The 14,087-nt window shown below is 33.7% G+C and overlaps 1 non-coding gene across 1 annotated transcript; it reads left to right on the top strand.

Annotated features, from left to right (window-relative positions):
- Positions 1–8,617: 8,617 nt before the first annotated feature.
- On the top strand, positions 8,618–13,813 carry LOC105804444 (uncharacterized). Its single transcript, XR_008190831.1, has 4 exons — positions 8,618–8,948; positions 9,098–9,204; positions 9,563–12,746; positions 13,022–13,813. It is a non-coding gene; the product is annotated as an uncharacterized LOC105804444 (transcript).
- The last annotated feature ends 274 nt before the right edge of the window (positions 13,814–14,087 follow it).

The following is a 14,087-nucleotide window of genomic DNA, read 5'->3' as shown; positions in this document are numbered from 1 at the left end:
GCATGTTTTATTGATCGAAATTAAACCAAAATTGAATAAAACATCATAGCTCAAATCAATTTCCAATCTTCGAAAAAAATATCTTAAACCTAGAAAGAAATAAAACCTTTCCACAGTAAATTACATAATTATTTTACTTTTATTGCCCAAAAGTTAACATGTCATCAGTAAAGGGAAAAAAAAGGGAATTCAAATGCTTAGACACCAAGGAAAAAAACTTGTGATTTATATAAAACCCCCCCATTTGAGTTACATTTCATGCTTTTCAGGTATGAATATTTTTCCATCTTTATCAACAACTCACTTTTTGTTTTTGAAGATGTATATGCCTAATAAAAATTATTTAGAAAATTTACCCTACATTTCAAATTATTTAAAAGATTAGATTATTGTTTTAGAAAGTGAACTCGTCACACCAGACAGTGAATTTACTGGAGTTATAATATGGGACAGTCCTTTTATAGTTAAAAATAATAGTGAAATTTTTTAAAACAAAATTCTAAACCTACCGCGTTAAATGGTGGATTCAGCAAGATGGCTTCACTTGATTTATTATTAGAAATCTCTATTTATGGAGGTAAAGATAGTTACATAAAAATTTAAATCATTAACTCAAAAATAAGATTGAAAAATAATTTAAAAATAATTTAAAATTAGGATAATGATAATAACTAATTTATTTGAATGTTTCAAATCTAAGACTACATTATTACCCTCACACAAGATTGATGGTTGGTAGAGAAACAATCTTGGATTGATGATGACAAAAAAATGCAAACAATTGACAGGAAAAAAGATGCATTTTTGTCACCCCCGGATATCTCTAAGGACCCAATTTGGAAGGAAATTTGGGACCTAATTGAAAGTATGGTAAGTTGACAGACTCTACTAGAAAATTAGGGAAAAATTGTGAACTAGCGAACAAATAGTTGAGTTTTAATTCTGGTTTGGTTAGGATCGAATCGATTGGTTCCATAGTGGGAGACATAATGATTGAAGGCGATTGGCTAGGAGGGTTTGGTAGACCATGTATAGAAGTTATATATATAGGTGAAAGAGGACGTTTCGGAAGAGGGGAAAAGTCCTCCTTAATTCAAGTTGTAAATCCCTTTCTTTTATTTGTTTTGTCTTCTTTGGTTGCTCTAGAGAATAAGAAAATTTAGTGGAGCTCTGCATGGAGCTGTAATCATGAGAATTGGAACTTGAAAGTAGAAAAATCAAGTAACAGGTAAGATTTTTTTTATCCTCCTGTACTCGAGGATTCAAGGAAGGGGAAAGTAAGGGCTCCTAATAAGTTTTTCTAAATTTGATTATGGGTTTTAAGGTTGAAAAACTTTGATTTAATCGATTTATGCGGTTGTCATGCTTAGCAGCCAGGATAAAAGAGGCTCTAGCGTTAGGACAAGCTAAGCTGACAAGGAGAAATGATCTAATGTGAGATTCTGCACTCTGACTTAGGAGGGTGGTTAATGAGGTTTAAATGTTAAATGAATTGTGTTGTGATTATCCTGGGTTAGTTGAGTATGTCATTGTGTGCAAAGGTGGTGATTGAGCATGATATGAATGTATGACCATTGAATGTTAAATGAATACTTGTGGTGTTAGAAATATGGCGTACTTTGTATTATGTATTAAGTACCTTATTTGCATGAAGTGTATGCATATCTTGTATGTGAAGTAAAGAGGTATTTATTTAGATGGGATAGGTGGAGTAGAAGTGGCGAAATGGAAGAATGGGCGGATGGATAGGGAAATGGAGTCCCGTTAGATTCAACAATCAGGTGTTGTTGGGTGCAACCCGTGATATGTGAAGTTCCGGACCTTGCGGAAGAGACACTGTGGTGTTCGAGCATCAATGTCAGATGTGTTATGGAATGATGTCGACTGGCTTACTAGAATGAAACTGTGATGACGATTATCGACTTGTCCTTCGGAGTGGCACCGTGATGACGATTTATAGGTTCCATAAAGCAACATTGTGACGATAGTCTGCAAGTTCTATAGGGCGACACCTCAAAAGAGGTCATAAGATGTAAGACCATAGCTTGGCTATGACAACTAATGGAGTCCTCTAGGACATTAAACATGGGGTTAAATATGTAAGACAATAGCTCAGCTATGGCAACATAGGTGGTTTGTCGGGACAGTAAACATGAGATAATCCGCAGGGACAATAAACATAGAGTAGTCTGCCAGGTCAATAAATAATATGTAGTCTGTCAGAACATCAAGCCAGGGCTACATGTATAAGACCATATCTTGAAAATGGTAGAATGTGAAGTCTGTAGATTAGTAAACTAGAAGATCCACCAAATTATAATGAAGAAGTTGTAGAAAAACTTGCATGACAAGTCATAGGACATAATGGAGCTTAGGAAATGTCTAACTTGGTTATGTGTAAAAGGAATGAGATATTTCTCGGTCTAGACGGTAAATGGTGGTGTTGCCAAGAAGAGTCCGTCGGAGGAGTTGCGGATCCCCTATAGTTAAGTAGATGCAAATTAGTTCATTATAGGATATAGTCTTAATTGGAAATCGACAAAAGGTTTAGCTGAATGGATGAGTAGACGCCAAGAATACTCATGTGAAGAAATGTAGCTCAATGATGAATGATCAATAAAGTTTCTCAGATAATAGTAAGAGGTGGAAATTCGTCAGGGTCATGAAGCATTGGTAAGATCAGGTAGGTCTACCAGGGGTGGAAATCGTCAAGAGATATCAGAATGAGAGATAGGTCATTGGGAACTACCTATCTATTGGAAGTATTTAATAGTAATGGACTGAAAAAATAGGTACCATGGGCACGAGTTTGAGACCTTATTCAAGTTAAGGAATTAGGTTATGAAACCACAATTAGGGTGATTAATTGTATAACCACCTTTAAACATCATTTGATTACACTGGTGAATAAGGGAGAGTGTTGAGATACATTAGAAAGGGTATAATGGAAGTGGGATCAATGAATAGCAGGGTAAGACCTCGAAGAGATTATGGTTGTAATCAGGCTGGGAATTATACCACCAACTTTTGGCTTAGAGGAATGGGAACAATGGCTTCGCCAATAAAGTCCTCAAAAAATTTCCCTACAAAATCTAAAGAGTTTAACTTCTTTGCACAACACCTCTTTTTCTTAGAGTCAAAATAATCTTTAAAAATTATGAATGAGCATATCTCACTAAGTTCTCCCGAACTTATAAAATGTCTACTTGAATGCAGGTTAGATAAAGACATGAAAATCAAGAGAGACCAAGCTAGACCCCACCTGAATTGGTGGTGCGAGGTAGTTGTTCCTGTACATATAGAGGGGCACCCACAAGGGCCATACCTCAGGGTTGAAGTTAATTGAGTTCGTAATTATGAGACCGAATTGTAAACTTTCAAACAATTGTTGGATCATTAAAGAAGTCTAGTTGTACGCGATTAGAACTAGCAACATGAATATTAATAGTAGCAAGGAAAATGAAGTTTAAGTTGTCTTAGAATAAAAATTAAATTAGAATAGAAAGCTTGATGAGTTATGTGGGTTGAAGTGACATCCAATACCCAAACTAGGTGATTGGGTTGGTTATAAGGTGTTAGAAATTTCTGATTAAGGACGTTGTAATGATGGGCTCTTGTTGTGATTGGCTAGTAATAAAGAAAATCAATTGGTTGGCTTTGGTGAATAAGAGTAGGCTTTGTTTCAACAAAAAAAGGTAAATAATTGGAGCTATACGAAGATCAAAGAATAGGCTCGTTTGAGCGAAAGGTAAAAAAAAATACAAGCCAAGATCGAAAGTTGTGTCATTAGACAAAAGGCTCTAATATCATATTGAAGTGATGGGAGGCTTATGAAATAGCTCCACTTGATTTATTGATAAAAACCTCTATTTATAGAGATAAAGACAATTACATAAAAAATTCAAATTACTAAATAAAAAATAAGATAAAATAATAATTCAAAACAATTTAAAATTAGGATAATGATAAAAACTTATTTATTTGAATATTTCAAATTTAAGACTACACTATTATGCCCCCACAAGATTAATGGTCGCTAGAGAAGTAACCTTAGATTGACGATGACGAAAAAAGAGCGAAAAGTTAATGGTAAAAAAAATTGGATTTTCCAACTAAGAACGTTGTAATGGTAACTCTTGTTGTGAATTACAGCAACATAAAACTAAATTTAAGAAGCAATTCGACATCCATTAGGCAAGGGTAAAAAAAGCCTAAGCGAAAGGGTAAAAAAAGCGTATAGACCAAAATAAAAAAAATCATGTCGTTAAACAAAAGGCTCTAATACCATATTGAAGTAAGGGATGCTTATGAAATAACTCCACTTTATTTATTGATAGAAATCTTTATTTATAGAGGTTAAGATAATTATATAAAAATTCAATTGACTAATTCAAAAATAAGTTAAATTAATAATTCAAAAACAATTTAAAACTGGGATAATAATAACTAATTTGTTTGAATATTTCAAATTTAAGAATACACTATTACTTCTTCTTTTTTTTACTTTAAAAGCATTTTGTTTAATTGTTTAAAAAAAATCTCTAAGCAAGTCACATCAAATGACGAATTCAACATGGTGGCGACACATGACATTTCGAGACTGGAAAGAAAAACATTAGAATATTTGGATAGAACATGCCCTAAAGTCCCAAGCGCCCTCCCTGCAAAAAAAGAAAGCTTAAAATTATCCAGACAATGGGAAAAAAATTCCAAAAAAAAAATATTTTCTCTCCAATTTTATTTACTTAAAATAAGTATTCATCCCTCAAATTTACTTTCAAACTCTTCATTCACTCTCTTATAGAAGTAAGGATTTTTATTTTGAAATTTATAGTTTAAATTTTATTTATGCAAGAAATAATATTTTGTTTGTAAAATTTTTCTTTTAATATAATTTATAATATAATAATTAAATTTAGTTGTTTTTATAAAATAATTTGTATTCAAGCTTAAAGATCAAGGAGGTTAGTATCAAATCTTTTATCATTCACATAATTTTGTATTTAGAGCTCAAAATTTTATAGGTGTAAGTACAAAATGAAGCAAAGCTTATGAGCATATCATAAATGCACATCAATTAAAAGATAAAAATAGGATGAAACTATTAATTTTAATTTCAATATCAATCTTATTAACTGTCTTCACAGTATCTTCATTTTCTCACTTTTGGTGGTGAGAAGAATTATTATGAGTACCCATTTTTACTATGTCTTTCGATTTATTATGTATTGTTGCATTCACTTTAGGGAATAAAATAAATCTAGTAGGATGTATTATACAGCTTTTCATTTAATAGCTCGCTATTTTATTCAACCACAAGTAAAATATGATATTAATTTAGAAGATATTTAAAAAAATTCACAATATTACTACTGCAGGAGCACATTTGAAGCATGATATGTTGAAAAATAGTTTCTTTAACAAGGTCTCATTAGTAATATTCTCCCAATAATTTTAATTGAGTACTTATCCTAAACATTGTAGAGTTATACTTACTCACAATTTTAAAGTTTTGCAATTTGTGCATTCGATCATAATGAGCTTTAGATAGGAGATCTTGCAACTTCATGTGCATCTAATCATAAAATTATCATATTTCGGTGCTATATTTTTCTTTTAAATTATTCCACAATTTAAGTGAATTTTTCACATCAAATATTCTGCTTTCAACGCTTCATGGGAATGATGGCGAAGGAAGACGATGGAGATAATCACAGTTAATTTAACAATCAATCAAATCTTTAAGAATAAGAATCAAGTCAATCAAGTCTTTTTAGGAAGAGCTGGATTTGAGGGACTCAAGTTTGACTCCCCCAGGAACAACATATTTTTTTTCCCTCCCAAATTTTAATGAAATTCATATTTTGATGAAAAACTTGACAAAATTTAGATTTTAACGAAAATCTCAAATGACAAATGCTTAAAGAAGTTGGAATTTTTTTTCTCGTGGGTGGGTTTTTAAATGGTATTTTTTGTAGGAAAAAAGGGTTTGGAAAATGCAACGAAAATTAAATTTAGGGAAAAATTAGAATTTAAAAAAAATTTCAAAACAATATCTTCGTTGTGATATCTAAAGTAATAAACACTTAATCAAAATTGTACCTTTTTTATTCATATAAGATGAGCGCTTCGAGTAGTCTTCTCCGCTATTCTCAAGCTCACGTTTGCCGAGTGTGGGCTCGCTTTGAATTAGAAATTTTTTCACAAAAATTACCAGTGGGGTAATTTTGCAATCTCTCTAAACTTTTGGGTCAAATTGTAAACTAGAAAAATATCTCTAGAAATTTTCTAGAATAATTTCTTCAGAGAATTTTCTCTCTACAACTTTCTCTTGAATTCAAGTATATGTAAATAATGACCTAATGCTCTTTTTATATAGGGAGAGTTTAGAGAATTCAATTATGATTAAACTTAATCACTTTAATATTAAATTAATGTAATATTTATCAAGATAAATATTATATTAAATTTAATATTAAATTATTAAAATATTATTATTTTTGGAATAATTAATCAGAAATCAAATTCTCTGGTAGAATCCTAGTAGGAGTGTAACTCTTCCACTAACAACCAACTGCCACCGGCCATTGGGACACCGCCGTTGTAACCACCGGCACTGTCGTGTTCGGTGATGCAGGTGCGACACCCTTACGACACCTTGAGCTAGTTCGGCTGTTGTCGATTTGGTCCGGGTCAATGACGACTTGATCAGTCTGATCTAGCCACCAGTTGGACTGTCGGCCTGGTTTTACATACTAGGCTTGGTTCGACCAGCTTTTTGGGTCTTGGTCTCAATTTTTGGTTGTTGGTCCCAATTTACGATCTTAGGTCCAATTTTCAAGTTCAATTACCGATTAGGCCAATTGTCTGACTTGAAAATTAGTTTTCAAAAATATCATATTAATTTTAGTTAATTTGATTAACTTAATTTTACTTGATAAAAATTAGTTTTTTCCAAAAATCACTTAGATTTTCCAAATTAATTTTTTAAGAAAATTATTTAATCAAATTCTCTAGTTGAACAATTCTCACGACTACCTAATTTAATTCCACATCAAATAAATCGACTCAATTAAATTTTCCAAAGTCATTGAATTTACTTTGGATTCAAATGTAGTCCGATCAAGCTTTTGTTGAGCTAGCGAAGGGACCAATCAGACATATACAATTAGGCTCTAGTGATTGCAGTTATGTCCAGAAGCACCGTTCCAATAATTCGCAATTACTTAATCATGGAGTCAATTCACAATAAGTACCATGATTGAAAACTCTTTATTGCATACTCTTTACGAAAGATATTCATCCAACTGCTTTGTCCAAAGACCCTGTCATGTGTATGTTACCCTCATATGATATCCTTGATTCTTTTGAGTTAAATTCGTTTACTCAATACAATCCTATTTTATCTCATTGTCACCATTGTGTATTCTTAATGATTAATATGATCAATGTCAACAAATGATTGTGATAAATTGCTCGTTTGAGAACAAGCAACCCGTTGCCACATTCCATATTTATCAATCCACACAATGTCAATGAGAGGATATAACTCTTTAATTGAGTTATGAATTCCACTGTTGCTAGTAAAGTCATGCTATACACAAATCATGTACTCAACATACTGGCTATGGGGTCGATCATCTTTAGAGCATAAGCCGCTACTTATATCAAAGCACATGAGTTGCATACCCATGGTCAGTGACTAACTCAGGATTTAGGTAAATCACACTATGAACATTACAAGTGAATTAATTCACAAACGAATTCAGAATTAATTCATCTTGGGTCCAGTCTGATGTATCATTCTACTAATGAACATCTATGTGTCTACTTGTAGAGTCAACTACTCCGATAACCAAGACTAGCCATCTCCCCAATTGGAATTGTAGACGACATAATAATCCTTCTCAGTATTTGAATCAAATGCTCATTTCGATTCTTTTACTGGATTACGGACTTATTTGATTATCTACTGAAGTAAGTTGTCTTTCTCGCAATGTATACATTCTTTACAATGACACTTATCTTCAGTTTGAACTTTAGACAATCAATGAGCTAATATTTTCTTGTTACAATTTCGCTATGCATGCAAAATATAAAAAACAGAAAATACAAAAGACATAATAGTGAAATGTGTAATTAACTTTATTTATTTATTCATCATTCAAATAAATAGAAAACAGTTATATATTTACTACAATATGGTCACATTTCCTACATTTTTTATAAAGTATCGTGTTGATAAAATGTTATGAAATAAAAATACATAAAGTAAAAAAAAAGTCAAATAGGAGAGCAAAAGAGAAGTGTGCATTTTATTGATCAATAGAATTGTATTACAATGCTTCTTTAAAGTCTATACTTATAGACATAAGAAGTATATATGATATAAAATCTACTTCTAATGAACATTAAAATCCTAATGTATATCAAATTTATCTTGATCTTGATGGACATCCATTTAAAGATAAAATATTCATAACATATTTTTTAAAAAAGAAATTAGTTAGCATTAAAATAAATAGGGGAAACAAAGTAAACTTGTCCCATCCACACCTACATCGGGATTCAACAACCATAATGACAAAGCATACCATAATAAATGTATAGCAACCAAAACAAGGAAAAGGAAAATAAAACAAAACAACAAAGAAAGCTGAACGTCAGAAACAAATGTCCCCCAAAAACATACCAAGAACCAGTTACAACCCTCCATTCTCCGAAAATCAGAAATTTAAGGAGCCATCAACAATACCCAGAGGAGAGCGAAGCTTTAGTGATAACATCGGAGCAAAAGAGTTAAAGATTTTTGATGAACTAAAGCCAAAGAAGACTAATGCAAAGAGAAGCAATTTGATCTGTCAATCGCCGCCACCTGTTCCACTTCCTCTAGTGCATCCTCAATCCAAAATTTTCCTTCAGAAAATTGGCCTCCCTTTTTAGCCAAGGTATGAGCTGCGTTGTTTGCTTCTCTCCTAATATGATGAAAAGTGATTTGTTTAAAGAACCCCAACTTATGTTTGATATCTGCTAAGTCAGGATGAGGACTGATCTATCATTTGTATTTGCATGCAAATTTTTTATCATCGTCAATAAGTTTCCCTAAATCTGGACGCGATAAAAGCCAATCTCCTGAGCAAACCAAATCGCCTACTTGCATGCTCGGGCTTCTGCAACAAAAGTGTCGACAATATTAAAATGAAGGTAAGTCCACACCCTCGTGATTAGTCTATTTTCATTTCTACTAATAACACCTAAGATACATTTATTTTCTTGTAAATTAAAAGCTGAGTCAAAATTAATTTTGATAAAGCCCGGATCTGGTGGACTCCATTTAGACTATGTAGGGGACCGTTTAGATGGTTCTTTGATTCTAAGCCTTCTATTTCAACCAAGTAGCCTAGAATAAACACCATTATTTCTTACATTGTTTGTCTCATACCCTCATGAAAGAACTTGTTCCTTGCAAACCAAATAGTCCAAACAAATATGGTCATGAGTTTTTTACTTCTTCCATCTTCTATTGGGAAAAACTCAACTAACCAAGTCTTGTATTATGAAGCTTCGACATAGGGGGCATAGAGAGTCATAAAGAAGTCCAAGTTTGGCTTATTACTCGGCAAAATCGCAGCAGTTGGTCAACAGATTCTAGATCTATATGGTACAACGGGCAAAGAGTATGAGAAAAAATATGGCTTTTATTTAGGTTAGAATACGCAAACATAAAGTTGTTGTAAAACTTCCACATTGTAATTTTGATCTTCTCTGAAAGTTGTAGTGCCCATAATTCTGAGAAGAAATCTTTTTCAGAGAGAGCCATAGGATTAGACAAAGCTTGTTGTAAATCTGACTTTCCTTGTACTAGTAGCTTATAGCACTCTTCATAATTTACATACCAGATCCTTCCAGTCTTCAGATCTTAGTATCAGGAGTTGGTGACTTGGCCAGAGGTATAGACAGAATGGCTTGCACTTGATTCTCCATTGCAATCTCCCAGATGACTGTATCATCCCAAGTACCATTTTCATGATAAATTAGTTGTGATATTGTCATATACTTTATATCAATTCCTTGACATCAAATCTATCCATCGCTAGGTCCTAGGATCCACATATCTTTCCAGATATTCACAGACTCTCCATCACCAATACGCCAAACCATGCCTTTCTCCAACAAGCCTCGTGCACTCATTATGTTTCTCTAGGTAACAGAAGGGTAAGAACCTAAACCCATAGATAAGAAATTTGTATGAGAAAAATATCGTGCTTTTAAAACTCTAGCTAACAAACAGTCTGGTTGGGACCAAATCCGCCAGCATTGTTTAGCTAATAAGGATAAATTAAACAAGGCTAAACCACAAAAACCTGTGCCCCCAACGGACTTAGGCAGGCATAAAAATTTCTAAAAACTCCAATGAATGCCTTTTAACGTTTTCAAATTTCTCCACTGAAAGTTATTAAGCACATTTTCTAATTTAGAATAAAAAATTTTCGGGAATAGAAAACACTACATTGCATAGAGTGGTAGAGCTTGCAAAACAACCTTAATAAAAATTTCTTTCCCACCCATAGATAGGAAACGCAGATTCCAATTGTCCAATCTACTACGAATTCTATCCACATAATACACGAAAGTCCTCTTTTTGCTCCTCCCCACCATCATAGGCAAGCCAAGATATTTTTCAGGGTTCAAAGACTCTCAAACTCTCAAAGTACTACTTACGATGCTTCTATCCCCTTCTGCCACATTAGCCTCGAAGTATATCAACGACTTATCATAGTTAACCAGTTGACCAAAAGCTCTCTCATATTTTGATATCACCTGATAAATATTATTTGCTCCTCTCGTAGCTTCCCTAAAAAGGATGCTATCATCAGCAAAAAAAAAAAGTGATTAATGGTCATATGCCCTCTCCCTATTTCAACCCTCTGTATCAAATTGTTCTCTTGAGCATCTATCAGAATTGCTAATAATCCTTCAACACATAGCAGAAAGAGATAAGGACTAAGTGGGTCTCCCTCTTGTAATCCTTTTGATGGCACAAAAATATCACTACAGCCACCATTGATGCCCACTGTGTATGTTACAAAAGTAACACATCTTATGATCAAAGTCATCTAGTTTGCATGAAAGCCCAGCTTTAACATCATCCCTATTGACACCATTTTTTTGACAAAACGGGGTCGACTTGGATTTTGAAAACGAAAACGAATATGGGAGTCGCCACCAATCTTTTTTGATAAGGTGTGATCGGATCACCTTAAAAAGTGGTTATTTTTAATAAATGATTTAATTTTATTAAAACAACGACTTTGGTCCACGGAATTCAAAAAAATGGGTTCGGGAGTCGGTTACGTACGGGGAAAGATTAGCACCCTCATAACGCCCAAAAATTGGTACCTAGTTGATTAGTTAATGTCTTAATGTCAAAAATTGAAAATTTTGAAGAATTTTAAAAATACGATCCTAAAAACTTTCGAACAATATGGGTTGGAATTTAAGGTTCTCTTGTTCCAAAAGAATATCACATCCAGCACATTAGGATACGATATTTTAAATTCTCAAAACCAATATCACCTTATGGTTTCCAAAACCCATACTTTGAAACTTTACGAGGGTATTTGGCTATTTGGCTAAACGAGAAATCAAAACCCATCACATTAGGGCACGCTTTTTTGAATTTCCAAATGTAAAATACTGCCTTTATTATTTTTTAGAAAAATTCTTATCTCGAGAAATCAACGTGTCATATCCAATGCATTAGGACACAACATATTGAATTCCCGATAATGAGCTTTTTATTTATGTTTTGATTAAAGAGTATTCTCGATTATTTAGATTCAACGAAGAAAATTAGAATCCAATACGTTAGGGCTCAATCCTCTCGAAGATCCTAAATACCGAGCATTACCTTTATTTTCAAAATTTTCTTTTTTTGAATTTGGGTAAAAATTGATGACGGAATAACAATTATGATAATGCAAGTGAAAATATAATAATAATAATAATAATAATAATAATAAGGTAAGTAATAATAATAAATGCAATAATAATAATAAAACTAATTAGTTTACTAATAATAATAATAACAAGAACGGGACTAAGTTGAAAATAAAACAAAATCCCAGGGGAGAAATCACAAATAAAATAAGGCAAAGGATTAATTTGTGATGCGCGCGAAAGGAGGGGGACCAAAAAGGAAATATCCCACCCTTCAAAAAGCATCACTTTACGTGGGACTAAAATGAAACAAAAATAAAATTATGCAGCTAAATTGAAATAAAAGGAAAGAAATAAAAATGGGCAAATTGCAACGCGTTGCAAAGGCAAAGGGACCGCATGCGCAAATATCCCTTATTAAGAAAACATGCAGATCCTCTCCCTAGGGTCGGGTCACTGTTTTGGCCCTGACCCTTAATAAAAAAATGATGCCATTTGATAACCTTTATTTAAAATAATTTTTTCTTAAAAAAATCATTTTTTAGGGTTTTAGAAAAAAAACTACAGAGGAAGAAACTCTCCTCTCAACTCTCCTGTTGTCGGCCGAATGGGCCACCATCTGCCCCACTATGGGCGGTGGTAGAAGGCCAAAAGTCAATTTTTTTAAACCCTGCTTCAAGAGCCATCTGAAGACTGAGTTTTCATGACCCTAGAGCCGTAGGAAGAAACCCTAAACTCTGCCTTCCCTGTCTACTTTCGGTGACCCGAAGAAGGACTTCGGCGATGACACTTACACGACGATTCAGGTATGTTTTCCTTTCTCTTTTATTTCTATTTATTTTGTATGTAAAAAAAATGAAGAAATGGACCGAGAGAAAAAGCCAATCGGAAAATGTAAAAGGAATCACCTTTAAAATTGTTTTTTTTTAATTTCTTGAATGTTTGTGGAAAAAAGAAAAAAAAAAAGAAAGCCCCCTTACAGATGTAAAGATCAGTTTTTAAACCGATTCTCCCCCCTAAAAAATACAAAAAGTATTCTTTTTTTTCTATTCTTTCTATCACTGCTTTGGTTGCTTTATAGGTACTTGATGGTGGCAAGTGGCGGTGGGTAGGTGACAAAGGGTAGGGAGTAGGTGCAGATGGGACGTGATGAATACCAGTAGCAGAAGCAAGTGGGGGTGCGGCGCTAGGGCGGTGGCAGAGACTAGGGTTCTAAAACCCTAGTTTTCATTGGGTTTGGGCCATGTTTGGGCCTATTTTTGTAAATGGGTTTTGGGTTTTATTTTGGGTATTGGGTTTTGCTGGGCTAAGTTTGTAATTGGACTGAGTTTAGTTTGTTAGGTTGGAGTATTTTGGGTTAATATTTTTGGCACTAGGCCCAGGTAAAATTGGGTCTATACAGCTACCCCTCTTTACTAGTTGTCGTGTAATGAGAACAAAATAAATACTAAGAAAGACCAATTTTTCCCGGTCTCGCCAAATCTTGACTTCTTTGGGTTCTTCTTTTCTTCAAGTAGCTTCATTCCAGTCCACTGTGTCTTGTTACTTCAATCTGCTTCACTGCACTTCAGAGAGATCTGACTTGTAGCTTCAATCTTCTTCGCAGCTACTTCAAAGGGATAAGGTTCGTGGTTTTAGCCTGTTCTACTGTAACTTCAGGGAAATAAGATTTTGTTATGGTGTGACTTGCTCTCCTGCAACTTCAAAGAAATAAGGCTTGATATCTTCAGTCTACTCCACTGCAACTTCGGGGAGATAAGATCTGCTATCTTCAGTATGCTACACTACAACTTTAAGAAAATAAAGTCTGATGCGATCCGTTCTACTGCAACTTTAGAGAGATAAGATCCATCATTTTAATCTGCTCCACTATAACTTCAAGGAAATAAGACTCGTAATTTCAACCTGCCCTACTGCAACTTCAGGGAAATGAGGTTTATGGCTTCCATCTGCTCCACTGTAACTTCAAGGAGATAAGATTTGTAACCCGTCTTCAATATACTCCACTGCAACTTCAGGGAGACATGACCATTTTTCGATCTGCTTCACTGCCAGTAAAGGAAGATAAAATCTACAATCTTCAACCTACTCCACTGCTGCTCAGGGAGATAGGACTAATGGCTTAAATCTGCTTCCCTACTACCTTG

The sequence above is a fragment of the Gossypium raimondii genome, chromosome 11 (genome assembly GCF_025698545.1).
Source record: "Gossypium raimondii isolate GPD5lz chromosome 11, ASM2569854v1, whole genome shotgun sequence".
NCBI lineage: Eukaryota > Viridiplantae > Streptophyta > Magnoliopsida > Malvales > Malvaceae > Gossypium > Gossypium raimondii.
Note: the sequence above shows the minus strand (reverse complement) of the source record. Positions and strands in the feature narration are given on the sequence as shown.